Here is an 18,867-nt window from a genome sequence, read left to right as displayed (position 1 = left end):
AATGTCTATTTTCTAATTTACCTATATTCCCTACTTTCACTTTCACAATACATAATATGTAGGTTAATTAATTTTATTTTATTAAAGTTACGGGGCAATTATTGTAGGGCATGTATTGGAATTTAACAGCAATTTGCACCAATCTGGCTAGCTCTTGTTACTTGCCACTTTGTCCTTACACGAATATCACTTTACCATTTATTCCGAATATCGTTAAAAAGGAAAGGTTTTCTAAATCAAAGTGGACCTCTAAATAGGGACTCGTAATCATCATTCAATGTATCTGATAAATCAATCATTTGATATCATCTTCTAATTCCATCGATAATTATTTGAATATATTTTGAAACAAATACATTTATGTAAAGTATTATACGTCTAATACTTTGTTAATGTTTTCAAGTTATAATATATACACATATACATATATAATCATATGCGTTCATATAATGGTTCGTGAATCATTGGAATTTGGTCGAGGTTAAATGAATGTATGAACATAGTTTAAAATTCTTGAGATTCAACTTAACAAACTTTGCTTATCGTGTCGGAAATATCTAAAGATTAAAATTTAAATCTGGTCGGAAATTTCCGGGTCGTCACAAGCCATCTCAAGGTTCGACTCAGAATGTTAGTAATAAGCCGGCGGATAGTACAAGGACGAATTATAAAGGCACATATCCTTTTTGTATTCGTTGTGAAAGGCATCACCCGGGGCGGTGTACTGCTACTTGTACGTTGTGTAAGAAAGTGGGACACGTTGCTAAGACGTGTAAGACTCCTCCAAAGGATAAAGCTATTGTTCCTTCTAAAGCTCCTCCTACTTGCTACACTTGTGGAGAAAAGGGACACATTAGTCCAAATTGTCCTAAGAAGAAAGATAATCCCGCTACTGGAGCCAATACTACTGCTGCAAAGGGTCGTGCGTTTGTTCTTACTGCTGCTGAAGCCCGAGATAAAGATGAGGTCATCACGGGTACGTATCATGTCAATAATTGTTATGCAACTATTTTATTTGATACGGGTGCCGACAAAAGTTACGTGTCTAGTGAATTTTGTACCCTATTTACTGAAAAGCCTCAACCCTTATAATCTAAATGATTAGTAGAAGTAGCCAATGGAAATATCATGAAAGTCGATAAAATCTATAAAAACTGCAACCTAATCTTAGCCAATAAAGAATTTAAGATAGAGCTTTTGCCGGTCGAGCTCGGAAGTTTTGATGTCGTAACTGGAATGGATTGGTTACGTCCATTACATGCAGCAATCTTGTGTTTTGATAAAACCGTTAACATTCCGTTGGGAAATGGAGAGACTCTAGTCATTCAAGGCGACAAGAGTGGTTCTAATCTCAACATTATCTCCTGTATTAAAACCTGCAAGTACCTTATGAAAGGTTATCCAGCTATTCTAGCCCACGTTAAGATGATCGAATCGAAAGAGAAGTGCATTGAAGATGTACCAGTAGTTAAAGACTTTCCCGATGTGTTTCCCGAAGATCTTCCTGGTCTTCCACCTCCTCGACAAGTTGAATTTCAAATTGATTTAGCTCACGTTGCTGCTCCTATTGCTAAAGCACCATACCGATTAACACCTTCCAAAATGAAGGAACTTTCTAACCAACTTTAATAGCTATTGGATAAAGGTTTCATTCGTCCAAGCTCGTCCCCATGGGGAGCTCCTATTCTATTCATTAAGAAGAAAGATGGTACGTTGAGGATGTGCATTGATTATCGCGAACTTAACAAGCTTACTATCAAGAATCGTTACCCGTTGCCACGTATTGATGATCTATTCGACCAACTTCAAGGGTCAAGTGTTTATTCAAAGATTGATTTGAGGTCCGGTTATCACCAACTCAAAGTCAAGGAATCCGATATTCCTAAGACTGCTTTTCGCACTCGTTATGGGCACTATGAATTTTGCGTTATGCCTTTTGGCTTAACTAACGCTCCTACCGTATTCATGGATCTTATGAATGTCTGCAAGCCATATCTTGACAAATTTGTCATTGTGTTCATTGACGAAATCTTGATCTACTCCAAGAGTGAGAAAGAACATGAGCAACATTTGCGAATGATTCTTGAACTCTTACGAAAGGAACAACTCTATGCTAAATTTTCTAAGTGCTAGTTTTGGCTCAAAACCGTACAATTCCTTGGACATGTTGTTGATAGTGAAGGAATACATGTCGACCCAGCTAAGATTACCACTATTCAAAACTGGGAGATACCAAAGACTGCGAAGTATATTCGTCAATTTTTGGGACTTTCCGGTTACTATCAAAGGTTCATAAAATATTTTTCCCTTCTTGCTAAACCTCTTACCAAGCTAACTCACAAAGGGAAGAAATTTGAGTGGTCCGAAGAACAGGAATCTGCTTTCAAGATTCTGAAGGATAAATTGACCACAGCTCCGATCCTCTCTTTACCCGAAGGTACTGATGACTTTGTTGTTTACTGTGATGCCTCAAAGCAAGGCTTTGGTTGTGTTTTAATGCAACGTGAAAAGGTTATTGCCTATGCATCTAGATAGTTGAAGAAGCACGAAGAGAACTATACCACACATGTCCTTGAGTTAGGTGCCGTGGTATTTGCATTAAAGATATGGAGACATTATCTATATGCTACTAAGTTTACGGTGTACACTGACCATAAAAGTCTTCGACATATCTTCGATCAGAAACAACTGAATATGAGGCAAAGCCGATGGCTCGAGTTATCGAACGATTATCACTGTGAGCTAAAATATCATCCCGACAAGGCGAATGTAGTTGCCGATGCCCTTAGTCAAAAAGTCGATGTTAAACGTGCTCGTGCTTTAAACCTGAAAATCAAATCAAATCTTATATCACGAATCTGTGAAGATCAACTTGAAGCTATCAAACCAACACTTATCGAAGGTGAAGGACCTATCGGTTTTGAGAACCAACTCCAAGTGAAAGCTAATGGTACACGGTACTTGGTAACAAAATTTGGGTCCCTCATTTCGGTAATCTCCATGAACTAGTATTGGATGAAGCTCATAAAACTAGGTATTCTATTTATCCCGGTTCCAGTAAGATGTATAACGATGTGAAGGAATTCTACTGGTGGCCTAACTTGAAAGCCGACATTGCTACCTATGTTAGTAAGTGTCTCACTTGTTTGAAAGTAAAGGCTGAACATCAAAAGCCTTCTGGTCTGTTGACATAACCCGATATTCCGCAGTGCAAGTGGGAATGCATCACTATGGACTTCGTTACTAAGTTGCCTAAGACTTCAAATGGTAACGATACCATTTGGGTCATAGTTGATCGTTTTACTAAATCTGCACATTTCATATTGATCAAGGAAACTGACAAGATGGAGAAATCATCACACCTTTACATTAAAGAAATTGTCTCACGTCATGGAGTTCCTATCTCGATTATTTCTGATCGCGACGGTCGATTCGTTTCTAGATTCTGGAAAACTTTACAATCTGCTCTTGGAACTCAACTCGACATGAGTACAGCCTATCATCCGCAAATTGATGGTCAAAGTGAACTAACTATTCAAACCTTGGAAGATATGCTACGTGCTTGTGTAATCGATTTCGGCAAAGGTTGGGATAGACACTTGCCTTTGGTTGAATTTTTTTACAACAACAGTTATCACTCTAGCATTAAAGCTGCACCTTTTGAAGCTTTATATGGCCGGAAATGTAGATCCCCTTTGTGTTGGGATGAACTTGAGGACAGACATTTAACTGGTCCTGAAATTATTCATGAAACTACCGAAAAGATCGTTCAGATTAAGCAACGATTAGAAATTGCCCGTAGCCGACAAAAGAGCTATGCCGATAGAAAGCGAAAGGATATAGAATTCCAAGTTAGAGATAAAGTCATGTTGAAAGTATCCCCTTGGAAAGGCGTTGTTCGTTTCGGTAAACGAAGCAAACTCAGTCTACGATATGTTGGACCTTTCACGATCACTCAAAGAGTCGGTCCCATGGCGTACCGATTAGAACTACCAACTGAACTCAGTCAAGTACATGATGTGTTTCATGTCTCGAATCTTAAAAGGTGTCTTGCTGATGACACACTTGTTATTCCTTTGGATGATATCCGCATTGATGAGCAAATGCACTTCGTTGAAGAACCTATAGAAATCATGGAAGGAGAGGTCAAACAAGCGCGTAAAAGCAACATACCTATCGTTAAAGTCCGTTGGAATTCGCGTAGAGGCCCCGAATATACCTGGGAACACAAAGACCAACATGATAAGAAAATATCCCCATCTCTTCTCAACTGCTGATGCAAACGAGGAATCTACCTAAAACTCCGGGACGAAGTTTTCAATAACGGGGAGGAACTATAACGACCCTCATTTTTTCATTCTATATTTTTCCTTATTAAATGCCCAAACAATATAATTAAAACTTAACTACTTAACTTTAATTAATAATTGTTAAGTATTAAAAATTTTAAAATGTAATAATTAACTTTGTGTAATAAACAACAAGTTAATAAAATACGAAAATGATAAGCTAATAACTTTCGTGAACAAAAGGTAATAATTTAAAGTTTAATGTATATAACTTAATTAGTCTTAAATAAGTTTAGGTATCATTTAAGCTAACTTAAAGTACAAGGACTAAAGTGAAAAATCCTAAAACTCACCCATGCATGCATGAGCCAAAATTTTTTTAAAAAAATAGGTGAATTGCCTAAATTGCCCTCCCTAAAATTGGCTCCCTTAACACCCATTACTTCCTCTCCAAGTTCAACTTGTTCCCTAAGTAAACCTAACCCTAACCCTAATTCTAGAATTATCTAATCCTCCCTATAAATAGAGGCCTAGGCTAAAGCTAAACATGTACCAAATCAATTTACAAAAATCTCTCTCAAATCTCTCCCTTCTCTCTCTCTCTCTCTCTCTCTCTCTCCCTATTTTTGGCTCAAAAACCGAAACCCCAAACCACCACCGGCGAATTTATCATCAATCTTCAAAGGGTTTTCAAGCAATCTTCATCGTGCTCTTCACGTTTTTCAAAGATCTTCAAAGGTTTTCTTCAAATCTTCAAGGTTTTGATCTTCATCTCCAAAGTGTTTCATCTTTTCCTTGTTAATCATCTTCGAATCTTCAAGGTATAACATAAACCCTAAAACTTATTTAATCTTTGATCTTGTTTTAAATTCATGTTCATGATATAATCTTGTTAATTCAAACAAATACATATACATATACATGAACACGCATAGATATATACATATACATGGAGAAAAAATTATATTAATATGTATGTGTGTGTGTCGACCGAAAAAAGAAAAAGAAAAGGAGTGTTTGATCTTTAAAACCTAGGTGATTAGATAAAAGATTTGTTTTTGTTAATTACGGAAACAAAATATAAATATATATACATATACATAAATCGATACATATATATATACATGTAAAAAAATGTTTTTATATATATATACATATACACGGTTTACATATAAGAAAAAATATAAAAACTATATATATATATACACATATACGATATACATATATATACATAAACCCTAAACCTAACCCTAATTATTAAACCCTAATTAATTAAACCTAAACCCTAGGACATTAATTAAACCCTAGTCATTTATTACTAAACCCTAATCATTTAAAATACTACTTTAATTAATTAACCCTAATTAATTAATGAAATCCTAATATTACTTATACTATTATTTAACATTTATACACTATTACTATTACTAACACTTATAACCTACTACTTATATTATAACACATATAACATACTACTACTTATATTATATTATACGATTACGTTAGTCATTCACGATAACGTGTGATTACTCGAACGTCAACACTACTTAAGGCCTAGGGTGATCCTTGGTACCACTATGGGATGCTTGTGGATTACGAATGCCAAACTTAGATTTTGGTCAAGAAATCCTGGGCCAACCGGTAACAATTGGTCATTCTGGTGACTCAGCGGTGGAATAGATGTTTGAGTATGATGCACATTGTCAAACCCGACTATAGTAATCATACACTTAGTTATCTTCACACTTAATAGGTGGTAGACTTATTAAGGACAACTCACTATTGTTCGACACTAATTTACTAAAAGTGGAAACTACTAAAAATGGAAACTTGCTAAAAGTAGAAACTTACTAAGAATGGAACTTAGTAAAACGAACTATACTTAAACACTTGCATACTTAAACTTAAATTTGGGCAAAACACTTAACTACTCTTAAATGTCAATAGGTTGACTTTCTGCTCACGATCATTTAAACTTTCTATTCCGAGGAATAACTCTCTCTCTACTTACTAAGGTGAATTTCATAGCCCCACTTTATATTGTGCACAACTTATTTAACCTTTTGGGGTGAGACACATGCTACTTTTACTTTTTACAATTTAGACACAAGTACCAACTTTTAAACTATGCTATACCCGGCTATGTCCGACTAAGTCCCTACAGTGGTATTTTTAATTGCTCGTTAAATGCATTCTTAATTATTGGGGGTAGGCCTATCGGGAGTAACGTCCCCGATACATTTGACTAAGTCTTTGTATTACTTAATAATGAAAATAAACCCATAAGTATAGACACAACTTGTCATTGGGGCAAACTTTGAACGTTTAGTCTAAATATCACGAATTAGCATAATTTTTTGATCCTTGCGAGATCAACTTTATAAACTAAATCTTGTGGTCTAAAACAACGGTCAAACATTTTTGTTAAACCTATGAACTTCACTCAACCTTTTTGGTTGACACTTTAGCATGTTTATCTCAGGTGTCGATTGATCAAGCTTGAATTACTTACTGCTTATGTGATGCTACTTGGACTTAGGATCAAGAGATATTTCATTTATTATTCTTGCATTTAAAACAATTACTTTATTGTAATTTTCATTATTGTAACGACATTCATTTTCCGCTGCTTACTCAACAAAGTTTGTTTTTATCATTTAGTATTGTTCTCGTATATTATAATATATTGGTTTGTTTGATATTAATGTCACATTCACCCAGGCCCTAATTGGGGGTGTGATATTTTTGGGACTGAGAATACATGCATTGATTTTATAAATGTTTGACGAAATAGACACAAGTACTCAAAACTACATTCTATGGTTGGATTATCGAAATCGAAAATCACCCTTTTATCTTGGTAGCCTATGTAATGACCCGAAAAATTTTGACTTATTTTTAACTTAAATCTATAAATAATTTCATAATTCAGATGATAAGCAAAGTCTGTTATCCTGAATCTAAAATTTTTTTGAACTATTTATATGGATTCAATTTTCCTTCGACTGTTTCCGACTATTCACGAACAACAAATTGTATATAGATACATTATCAATCTAAATATATATATATATATATATATATATATATATATATATATATATATATATATATATATATATATATATATATATATATATATATATATATATATATATATATATATATATATATATAAACTACCCTATATTTGTATATATACATGTAAATTATTATATTGTTAGCATTAATATTTTTATAGTTATAAATACCATTATTAATATTAATATTATTATAATTAGTAGTAAAATTTTGACTTTAATTATTATTATGATTATTAATATTATTATCATAATTATTATTACCATTATCATTAAAAATTAATATAGTTATTATTATTAATATAAAAATAATACCATTTATTATCATAAATAATAATTTATCATTATCAATATAATTATTTATTATTATTATTATCAATATTATTACTTTTATTATTATTAATAATATTATTAAATTATTATTATTAATATATTTATTAATAATTAATATCAATTAAAAATATATTAAAAAGTCAAATAAAATGTACCAATCATATATATTTTTATTAAATCTACTTTTTATTTTTATATATATCTTACAAAAGCAGTTAGAAATTTATTTAAATTATCATCTATTTTTTTATTATTTCTATATATAATTTTAGTTCCTAATTGACTAAACCTGCTTTTATTTTATTTTTTTAGAAATCTGCAATCTAATTTCTATTTCCATCGTGATTTCCTGCTTTTAATTTTTTATTAATCGTGATTATATTTTTTTAATTCTACTGGTTTTTATTTTGTATCTATTATCAATCAATCACATTATATAACATTGCTGCAATTCAAAGAATGAAACACAGATTTTTTTTTTACTAAAGCCGTTCTTCCTCTGTTCTTCTTCCATTTTTCAAAAACTTCGAAAACGAATCCCATTTCAAAATCCTTAAATGCAGTTTTGTTAGGAATAGTTTACTCAAACTATCTGCAAAATCTTAGCTTCCAATTTCTCTTATCGAATTCGAATTTCAGAGTCAAACTTTAATTTTTATAAGTCAAACCGAAGTGTTCTTGGTAAAATTCGGATTCGTTTTGATATTTCAAGTTAAATTGATGATTCCTAAAGTTTGTATGCATGATTTTCAAACTAATTCATGTAGAAATTTTCAGTTAATAATGTCTCAATGTCGTAATCAAATCCCAAGTTCTTCATATTTTTTCGTAACAGCAACAGCAGCGGTTGCTTCTTTTCTTTTATTTTTTTTATCTGTTAAAAACCTATGAATCATTTTAGCTTTGTTTATAAATCCTAAAACCAAATCGTTAACACAGTAGTAACATGATGGAGGGTTCTGTCGATTTGATTATGTTGATGAAGAAGAAGAACATTTAAATACGGGATATATATAATTAAAACACATATTAGTTAGAAAAAAAAACAGAAGACATATCGATGGTCTTGAGTGTTAGTGTGCGAGCGGGAGGTCTCGGGTTCGAGCCCGGGCACGAGCGTTTATTTTTTTAAAAGCATCATTTATAAGGTAGCCTATTTTTATTTATTATTATTATTATTATTATTTTTATTATTATTATTATTATTATTATTATTATTATTATTATTGTTATTATTATTATTATTATTTTTATTATTATTACTACTAACATAAATAAAATTATTATTAGTAATATCATTAAGATTATTAGTATTATTAGTAACTATCATTATTATTATCATTTTAAATATTATTATCATTATTATGATTATTATTATTATTATTATTATTATTATTATTATTTTGAAAAAAATACAAATTATTATTATTATCATAGTTATTAGTATTAGTATCATTATATATTTATAAGTATTATTACTAATGTTATCATTATTATTATTACTAATATGATTATCTTTATTAGTATTATTATTATTATTAAAAAGTATTATCATTATTATCATTTTTACTAAAATTATTATTACTATCATTAAAACTATATCATTATTATTATTAACATTTTTACTAATATCATTATCATTATGAATATTATTATTATTATTATTACAAAATAATACAACTATTTATTCATTATCATTATTAATATCATTTTATCAAATAAATACTTATATATAGAATATATATAAAAGTATATATACAGAAATATATAACAATTGAAATAACACATATAGACTTATTCGATTACGAGTATATGTGTTAATATATATACTTGATATAGGTTCGTGAATCCGAGGTCAACTCTGTACTTGTTCAGTGCCATCATAAGCGTAATTACTACAAACTATCGTATCGTATCGTGAGTTAATTTGCTCCCTTTTTATCTATATTTTTGGGCTGAAAATACATGCACTATTTTATATTTATTTTACAAAATGGATACAAGTACTAAACTTAATTCTACGTGGGTTAGAATCACAAATTATTCCCCTTGCTTGGTAACTTAATCTATTGGTCTCTGTACCGTAGGCGCGAATCCTATTGATAGATCTATCGAGTTTGACAACCCCATCCGGGCTAGTCGCGCTAGCAGTCAATGGATGTTTAGTACTTCGAGGGTATTTATCGCACTTGATTCGGTGCTCTATAGACATCAGGTGTATTAATTATTATATTATTATCGTTAAGGCTGTTACCAGGTGCCCATGGTTGTAGAATCTTTTTTTATTACACTGCGGTGTAAGGATATTTATGAAAACTGAAATCTTGTGATCTATTACTATTATCAAAATCATTAGTTATGATAAACCTATGAACTCGCCAACCTTTTGGTTGACACTTTTAGCATGTTTATTCTCAGGTACTTTTTGCTTCCGCTGTAAAACTTTGCTGTTACATAGAAGTCAAGCCAAGCACTGGGAACAGAATTAACATCGCCGTTAATGGATTTTGATGGGGTGTTAAAGCCTAAGAATTAGGGAACAGTACCCCTAATTGACGCGAATCCTAAAGATAGATCTATGGGCCTAACAAACCCCATCCGAGGTACGGATGCTTTAGTACTTTGACTTATTATTATACAGACGAGAGGATTCTATTTTGGGGATATTCTATATGCATCTTGTTAATGTCGGTTACCAGGTGTTTACCGTATGAATGATTTTACCTTAATGCAGACGAGAGGATTCTTCTTGAGGATTTTGTTTATAAAAAGAAAATCTCGTGGTCTATTAAAATTATGGAAATGATCGATTATGATAAACTAATGAACTCACCAACCTTTTGGTTGACATTTTAAAGCATGTTTATTCTCAAGATTGAAAGAAATCTTTCGCTGTACATTTGCTCAATTTAAAGATATTACTTGGACTCATTCATGGCATATTTCAAAAGATGTTGCATTCAAGTCATTGAGTTCAGTAAAGATTATGTTTAAGTAAATGACATATTAGATCATTTATAGTTGGATATTATGAAATGGTATGCATGCCTGTCAACTTTCGATGAAATGAAAGTTTGTCTTTTAAAACGAATGCAATGTTTGTAAAATGTATCATATAGAGGTCAAATACCTCACAATGTAATCATATGTTATTGTATTCGTTCTTATGGATTAGGACGGGTCTTTATATGTGGTATCAGAGTGGTGGTCTTAGCGAACCAGGTATGCATTAGTGTGTCTAACTGATAGTTGTTAGGATGCATTAGTGAGTCTGGACTTCGACCTTAGTTGCATGTCAAAAATTTTTTCTTATCATTTCTTATCGGAAATTACCTGCTTATCATTCTTAAGTCTAAACACATCTTACTGCATTCATTGCATGAATAGTGTATAGATAAAATTCATATCTTAGTGTATCTGTTACTATAAAATTTGCCTGACATATTTCGTAAATTCCTCCGTATTCTACGAAATCTTTGGCTCTATATATATAGATATTCTATGTAATTAGAATACCACCCGATAGCCGAAAAATCATTTCATATTGAAAAATCTTTTATTCAATCATAAGAAATGGAATTCGTCATTAGTTCAAGTCCCTCGGATTCTGAAATGGAATCCCACTCAAGCTCCGAAAGCATTGTGACCAGAATGGATCAACCAATCAGCCATCATCTATTCTGGATGAATTGGGGATGGGTTCGTAGCCTTCTCAATTATTGGAGACAAGAAGAAGGTGATCCCTTCCATCCACCACATTGCCCTCTAGGCAATGAACCTGAAGCACTTACCGGCGAACCTGTCCGAGACACCATTTTCTCTCTCATTTCCAGAGTGTCTCATCACGACTACATATTATCTCAAATTCTAGATCTTATTCATCCGCTCATTTGAACCACCAATCATCCTGGTGTAAAAGAAGAAGTCAACGAGCTTCGCGCTCGGGTAATGACTTTGGAGGATATGGTGCAAAGGTTGCAAGCACCAGCAGCAGCACCGGCATCAATAGTACCACCATCACCGGCACCAACAGTACCATCAACAACCACATCCGCACCGCAAACCTCAACTTCACAATCTGTCTCACGAGCATCAACGTCGTACATACCATTGATACCAAGGAGTACTAATAAGAATCAACGATGAAGTATTGATTCATAACTTCATTGAAGAAAGATTTTTTGGCAATTATGTAATCTCCAAAATCTTAGAGATTATTCTGATTCTGATTACAAATTAGATGAGTGAACAGAGACAGTAGAGTAGAAACCCTGACCGGAATGGTGCACGATTTATAAGCTAGACTCGTTTTACTAACAGCATCAACAGTATCGTCAACATCACCAGCACCGTCAGTACCAACAGCATCTATAATATCACAAGCTTTGCCAGTTCAAGAATCACCATGGACATCATTACAAATCAACAACGAAGTATTGATTCATAATTTCAATTTCATTGAAGAAATACTTCCTAAAAGTTATGTAATTTCTAAAGTTTTAGGGATTATTCAATTCTAATTTCAACCATAAATCAAATGAGTTTAATTTAATATTAACTCATTAAATCTATGTAAAATCTGAAGAAAATATACACTTATTTATTTTCATAAAGACTGTAATAAAATTTTTGTACAAAATATTAACTGTGAAATTTTTATTTTAACGGGCAGGTAATACCCGAGAGATATATATAAATTCATAATTAATATGTTACATTCTTCGAATCTGATTCAGCAATCACCAACTATTCTCACAACAATATACATTATTTTATAAAAATCAAAACAACCATTCTCATCAAAAATTGATTACATATTCTGATTTTGACGAATCAAAATCCAAGTCAAGATTTAATAGAAGACATCACTCTTAGATTCTTACATCTTTCAAAGCTATACTTTGACTTCAAAACTATGCTAAAACATCGTTTCTATTCATAGAACCCAGAAAATATTTGTATCATTCAAAATCCTAGAACATTATATGTATATTAACGATTACAATCTGTGTTCAAAACCTTCGAAATTCCTGAAGACACTTCAAATAATGAACAATCGAGATGATGATCCAACCACATGTTACCCACAGTTATGTACCTGAAAAACTCTTGAAACCAAAGTAAAAGTTTAAACACGTATCCACGTCAGATTCTTTGGCATTTATTAACAAAAATAACTTTGCGATTCCTTTTCAAAGTAGCCAGTTTTGTCACAGCTCCAGCAAGGCAACTTCGACTATTCAGTTGAAACATCTTATTATAACCTCGATATATACGTTGCCCTTTCGCCATCGTTACCGGGGAACCGTTTATGTTCCACCACATTAGCAATAAACTTACCAACAACTCCACTGATCTTTGATTTTTCAGAAAAATCATTATATTTATCAAAACCCCATCATTTATTCATCTGCATCTTGTAACGGGAATTCCCATATGAATCATCGGGAATTAGCAATCAGTATTTTGAAATCTCGCAGCATGTCAACGCCAACAGTTATATGTGTACATATAACATCTATCTCCTGGACTTACATACTTCGAATGTGAGGTTTCTGAAAAACACCCTAAACTATGAACTAGTTCTCGAAATTTTGAAAAATGCTGATGAAGTAGCAAAAACTGTAAACGACCTTATCAGTAAAAAGTTTGATGATAAAGAATAGTGTGTTGGTAAAGCTCAGAAAAAGAGAAGGGTTGGAACTGGAAAACGGATTGAGCAAAGTATGAAGGAGGTTGTGGACAAATCACAAAGACTAAACCTGCCTTCAAAGAATCCAAATGATTCAGTAGCTATTGAAGTCATTAACGAATACCTTACTCCTTACTCTAAAACCCTTGCGAACAATATTCTTCATCATCCTCCGACCTTAGATATTCTAAGATATCATCGTACATTTCATTATAAATATCATCGATATTTCTGAAGATATATTCATAATTATTCTCATCTGGGACTATTTATCTTTTCGCGTTATCTGTGTTACATCATATAAGAAACTATTTTAGTTTCTAAATTCTGAAACCTTCGAGTTTAAAATATGAATGTTTTGAAGTAGTGTTGGGAACTGAAGCATGAGTTAGTATAATATAATGACACTTGATCAACGTGATTATTTTACAGTAAGTCATGCTGAGTTTCTAAATGGAACGTGATAATTCACAGATCATAACGTCATCATGTGCCATGTTACACGACTCTTGTATCTATTTAATCTATAAAAATATCAAGAAAATATTTTCTTGATGACTCGGTCTTTTTCGAGGTGTTTTGGTAATTTGACCAATCAAGATCGTGCCATTACGATTCCCTTCTTAGAATATTAACTATGTTCATTCCGAAATTCATATCTACAAATTCTGGACCATTACATATAGTGCTTAATCACAAGAAGAGGAAACGAAAGAATGAAGCTCCGAAATAGAAATGGGGGTATAAATCGCAGCAAATAGAAGGGAGCATTAACTATGGATGACAATGATTATAGAAGAAAGAAACAGGGACTTTGAAATATAAGGGAAGATATAAAATCCAACAACAACCCAGAAATTACAAACCATATATATCGATGCATATAGCAATATAAAGACACGGGAGAATTAAAAACACTATATAACCAAGAATATAGTAGAAGTAAATAGATTCTTCCGGCGACAAATGAAAAAGAAGAACGACGAATATGAAAGTGAGGAGTATATCAAGAATCAGCACATGATGGAGCATATTGACGAATACTTTAAGGTATGAGTTGAGGGAGAAAGAAGAGAAGGTGTGAGTTGTGAGGAAACGAAGGGGGTGGATTTATAGAAAAATATCCGATAGAGCAATCAAAACAGATGATCACATTTAAAGCAAATCCTAATTTCCTTGATTACCGAAGAATCAAATCTTACTACGAAGATTTTCTCCAAATCCCTTGAACTCTGGAAATCAATCCTATCCATGTGAAAAGATATAACGAATCTACACCTACTCATTTCACTCATTTGTGATAACTTCACTCGTACGCTTCACTTAAGCATATTGTTTTATCCATATTACTCGCTGATGATAAAACTCAAATTTTTAGCTCGTATGCGTCATGAAAACATACTTATTGACAGCCATGACCATTCCAATCAAATTTCGGGATGAAATTTTTTTAACGGGTAGGTACCGTGACAACCTGGAAATTTCCGAACAAATTTAAACTTTATCTTTATATTATTCCGACATGATAAGCAAAGTTAAGTTAAATCTCAAGGATTTTAAACTATGTTCATACATTCATTTAACCACGACCAAATTCTAATGATTCACGAACCATTATATGAACGGATATGATTATATATGTATATATGTATATACATATACATATATAACTTGAAAACGTTAACAAAGTATTAGACGTATAATAGTTTACATGAACATATTTGTTTCAAAATATATTTAAAATAATTATCGACGGGATTAAAAGATAATATCAAATGATTGAATTATCCGATACATTGAATTATGATTACAAGTCTCTGTTGAGAGGTCCACATTGATTTGAGAAATCTTCCCATTTTAACAATATTCGGAAGATGGTAAAGTGATGTACAAGTAAGAACAAATATGTTAATTAACGAGAGTTAGACAAATATTAGTGGAAGACTAAATTACATAGTAATCAATTGATGTAGTTTCCAAATGTACGCAAACATTTTTCGATATAATAGAACTTGATTATTTAAAATGTCTTTGATTAAATAAACGTAAGTTAGAATATTGGTTGTTAAATATATAGATAACTTGCAACGTGTATTTAAAACATGTTCATCAAATATATATGTTTTCAAATTAGTTAAGTACACGATAGTAACACTCGCTTAGTGATGCGATTGATATTTAAAATGTTAGTACATAAATGAATTGTATCTATTTAAGTTGTAAAATGAAAACATTACGTGTTATAATATTTTTCTAAACGATTTTAAAACAATCTTTAAAATATAATTAGTTTTAAAAAACTAAATATTATATTATTAAATAAATATTTCAACTACATACAATACGTACAAATTTATATTTTTAATGAATATATAAATATATATATATATATATATATATATATATATATATATATATATATTTTACAAAGTGATAGATATAATATTAACTTAGTCATAAAACGTTTGATTTAAAATATACATTTTGACAAACAACAAAACATTGGTTTTAAGAAGCAAATGACCATATCACTCAAATGTACAAGTTATATCACTCAAAGGTACGTGTCGCGTAATGTAAATTACTAGTTTTCTAAGCGTACGAAAATGCATTCGAGAAACCGAAACCAGGACTTGAGTCGAGTGACAACGCACAAAACAATGGAACTAAAATTACAAGATAACTATGCACGTAAATATAATATAATATATATATAATTATATAGATTAAATAAATATTTATATATAAAATTATTATAAAACCGCCGGCAAGATAAAAACAAGCGAATTTGAGCAGTCATGGGTGCCCATGCGATCGCATAAGGATCACCCACATAATCTATGTGATCGCATGGATGGGGGTAGGTGGTCACATTGCTTATAAATCGAACGTTTTCCTGATTTCTGATTCATTTTACTATCTTTCAATCTCTCGTATCTATCTATATATATTTATATTATTATTATTATTATTATTATTATTATTATTATTATTATTATTATTATTATTATTATTATTATTATTATTATTATTATTATTATTATTATTATTATTATTATTATTATTATTATTATGATTAATTATATTATTATTATTAGTAGTATTAAGATTATTATTAGTATTATTATTACATAAAATACTACGACAAAGTTTTGCTCGCGTATTTTCAAACGGGTTTTCAAGCGGGATAGGACTAAGGAAATTATGGATTATAGCTATGGAGGTTATGGGTATAGTCAGGGGTATGCTCGCGAGGTCAATCTAGTGTTTATCATCTCCGTTGCGTCTACGTACTTTCCTGCAATATTGAATCTCAATATTGATACGTTAGCACTCATAACTTAACTTTTATATATTATTAGTGTATCCCTGACTAGTGCTCGAGTAAATGTGATTATGCATGCATGTATGTTTAATTTAGTCGTTAGATAGTTTTGATAAATCATAAATTTGATACATATGCTACTGAGATAAGGTATAGGATATGCATGTCGTTAGAAAACTAGCGAAAAACTATAAACTTTTCATTTAGATATCGTATGGTTTTGATGCACGGATTAAAAGATATCTTCAATTGAATTATCTATAATTTTAAAGTATTATTGTTAAAATGATTATCGTTATCGTTATCATTATCATTATCATTATCGTTATCGTCGCTATTATCGTTATTATTATTATTATTATTATTATTTAATAATCAATATTATTATTATTATTATTATTATTATTATTATTAATATTATTAAAATAATTAATATTTTTATCAAACTATTAATTTATTATTTTTGTCATCATTATTATTATTAAAAGTATCACTAATATTAAAACCATCATTTTTATTAAAATTATCTTTTTAATAGAAATATCATTATTATTATAAAATATCATTATTATTATCATTTTAGTATTATTATTATTTAAAATTATCATTTTGAATAGAAATATTAATTTTATATAAAATATTATTATTACGGTTAATATTAAAAAGTATTGTTATTATTAAGATTGTCATGATTAGAATTATCAATTTATTATAATCATTAGTAAATATAAATATTGTTATTTTTATTAGTAGAATAATAATAATTATTATTGCAAAATAATACAACTTTCACTTATTATTGTTATTATGGATATTATTTTATCAAATAAATATGTGATAAAAAGATATTTTTACCACACGTAATATAATTACATTAATAATACATACCACTATATTTTAGGTGAACTTTATAAATTTTATTATTTAAGACATATAAAAGTATATTTTTATCATGTATAAATTTTAAATATAAATTTTTATTTATAAATGACTTGTATTATTTTTACTCTAATAAAATCTGTTAAAAATATTTAAATATATAAAACGACTAAATTTAAGTTATATAGTAATCATGTATAGATTTTGGAAATCATTTTAGTCAGATTGACTTTTGTTGACTTTTGCATGATAATCTCGAGCATTAGGATTGTGATACATTATGACTTGACCTAAATTGTTAGACAGATATTGACCAACATATAAATATATATAATTAATATAGGTTCGTGAATCCGACTCTAACGACCCGTCCTAATCCATCTGGACGAATACATTACATTTGGTTACATCGCGAGGTACTTGACCTCTGTATGATACATTTTACAAACATTGCATTCATTTTTAAAAGATAAACTTTCATTACAATGAAAGTTGACAGCATGTATACCATTTCATAATATATCCATCTATAACTGACTTAATAATAATGTTGATGAACTCGACGACTCGAATGCAACGTCCTTTGAAATATACCATGAATGACTCCAAGTAATATCTTTAAAATGAGCAAATGCACAGCGGAAGATTTCCTTAATACCTGAGAATAAACATGCTTTCAAGTATCAACCAAAAAGTTGGTGAGTTCATTAGTTTATCATAATCGATTATTTCCATAATTTTAATAGACCACAAGATTTCCTTTATTCAATAATCATACACTCGCAAGTGTTTAAAAAAATCATTCATATAGATTGAACACCTGGTAACCGACGTTAACATAATGCATATAAAATATCCCCAAAAATAGAAATCCATCTGTATTAATAACTCGAAGTACTAAAGCATACCATTTTTCAGTATGGGGGGAGTTAGTGCCCGTAGATCTACCTTTAGGATTCGCGTTAATTAGGGTGTCTGTTCCCTAATTCTTAGGTTACCAAGCTAAAAGGGTGATATTCGATCGATAATCCAACCATAGAATGTAATTTTAGAGTACTTGTATCTATTTCGTCAAACATCTATAAAACAGCGCATGTATTCTCAGTCCCAAAAATATAAATTGCAAAAGCATTTAAAAATGGAGCAAATGAAACTCACTCTACAATATTTTGTAGTAAAAATATTCATACGACGAAACTGAACAATGCAAGGTTGGCCTCGGATTCACGAACCTATATTCAATTATGTATATTAATACATGTAATGGTA

Source organism: Rutidosis leptorrhynchoides, chromosome 4 (genome assembly GCF_046630445.1).
Source record: "Rutidosis leptorrhynchoides isolate AG116_Rl617_1_P2 chromosome 4, CSIRO_AGI_Rlap_v1, whole genome shotgun sequence".
Taxonomy (NCBI): domain Eukaryota; kingdom Viridiplantae; phylum Streptophyta; class Magnoliopsida; order Asterales; family Asteraceae; genus Rutidosis; species Rutidosis leptorrhynchoides.
This window is presented reverse-complemented; position numbering follows the sequence as displayed.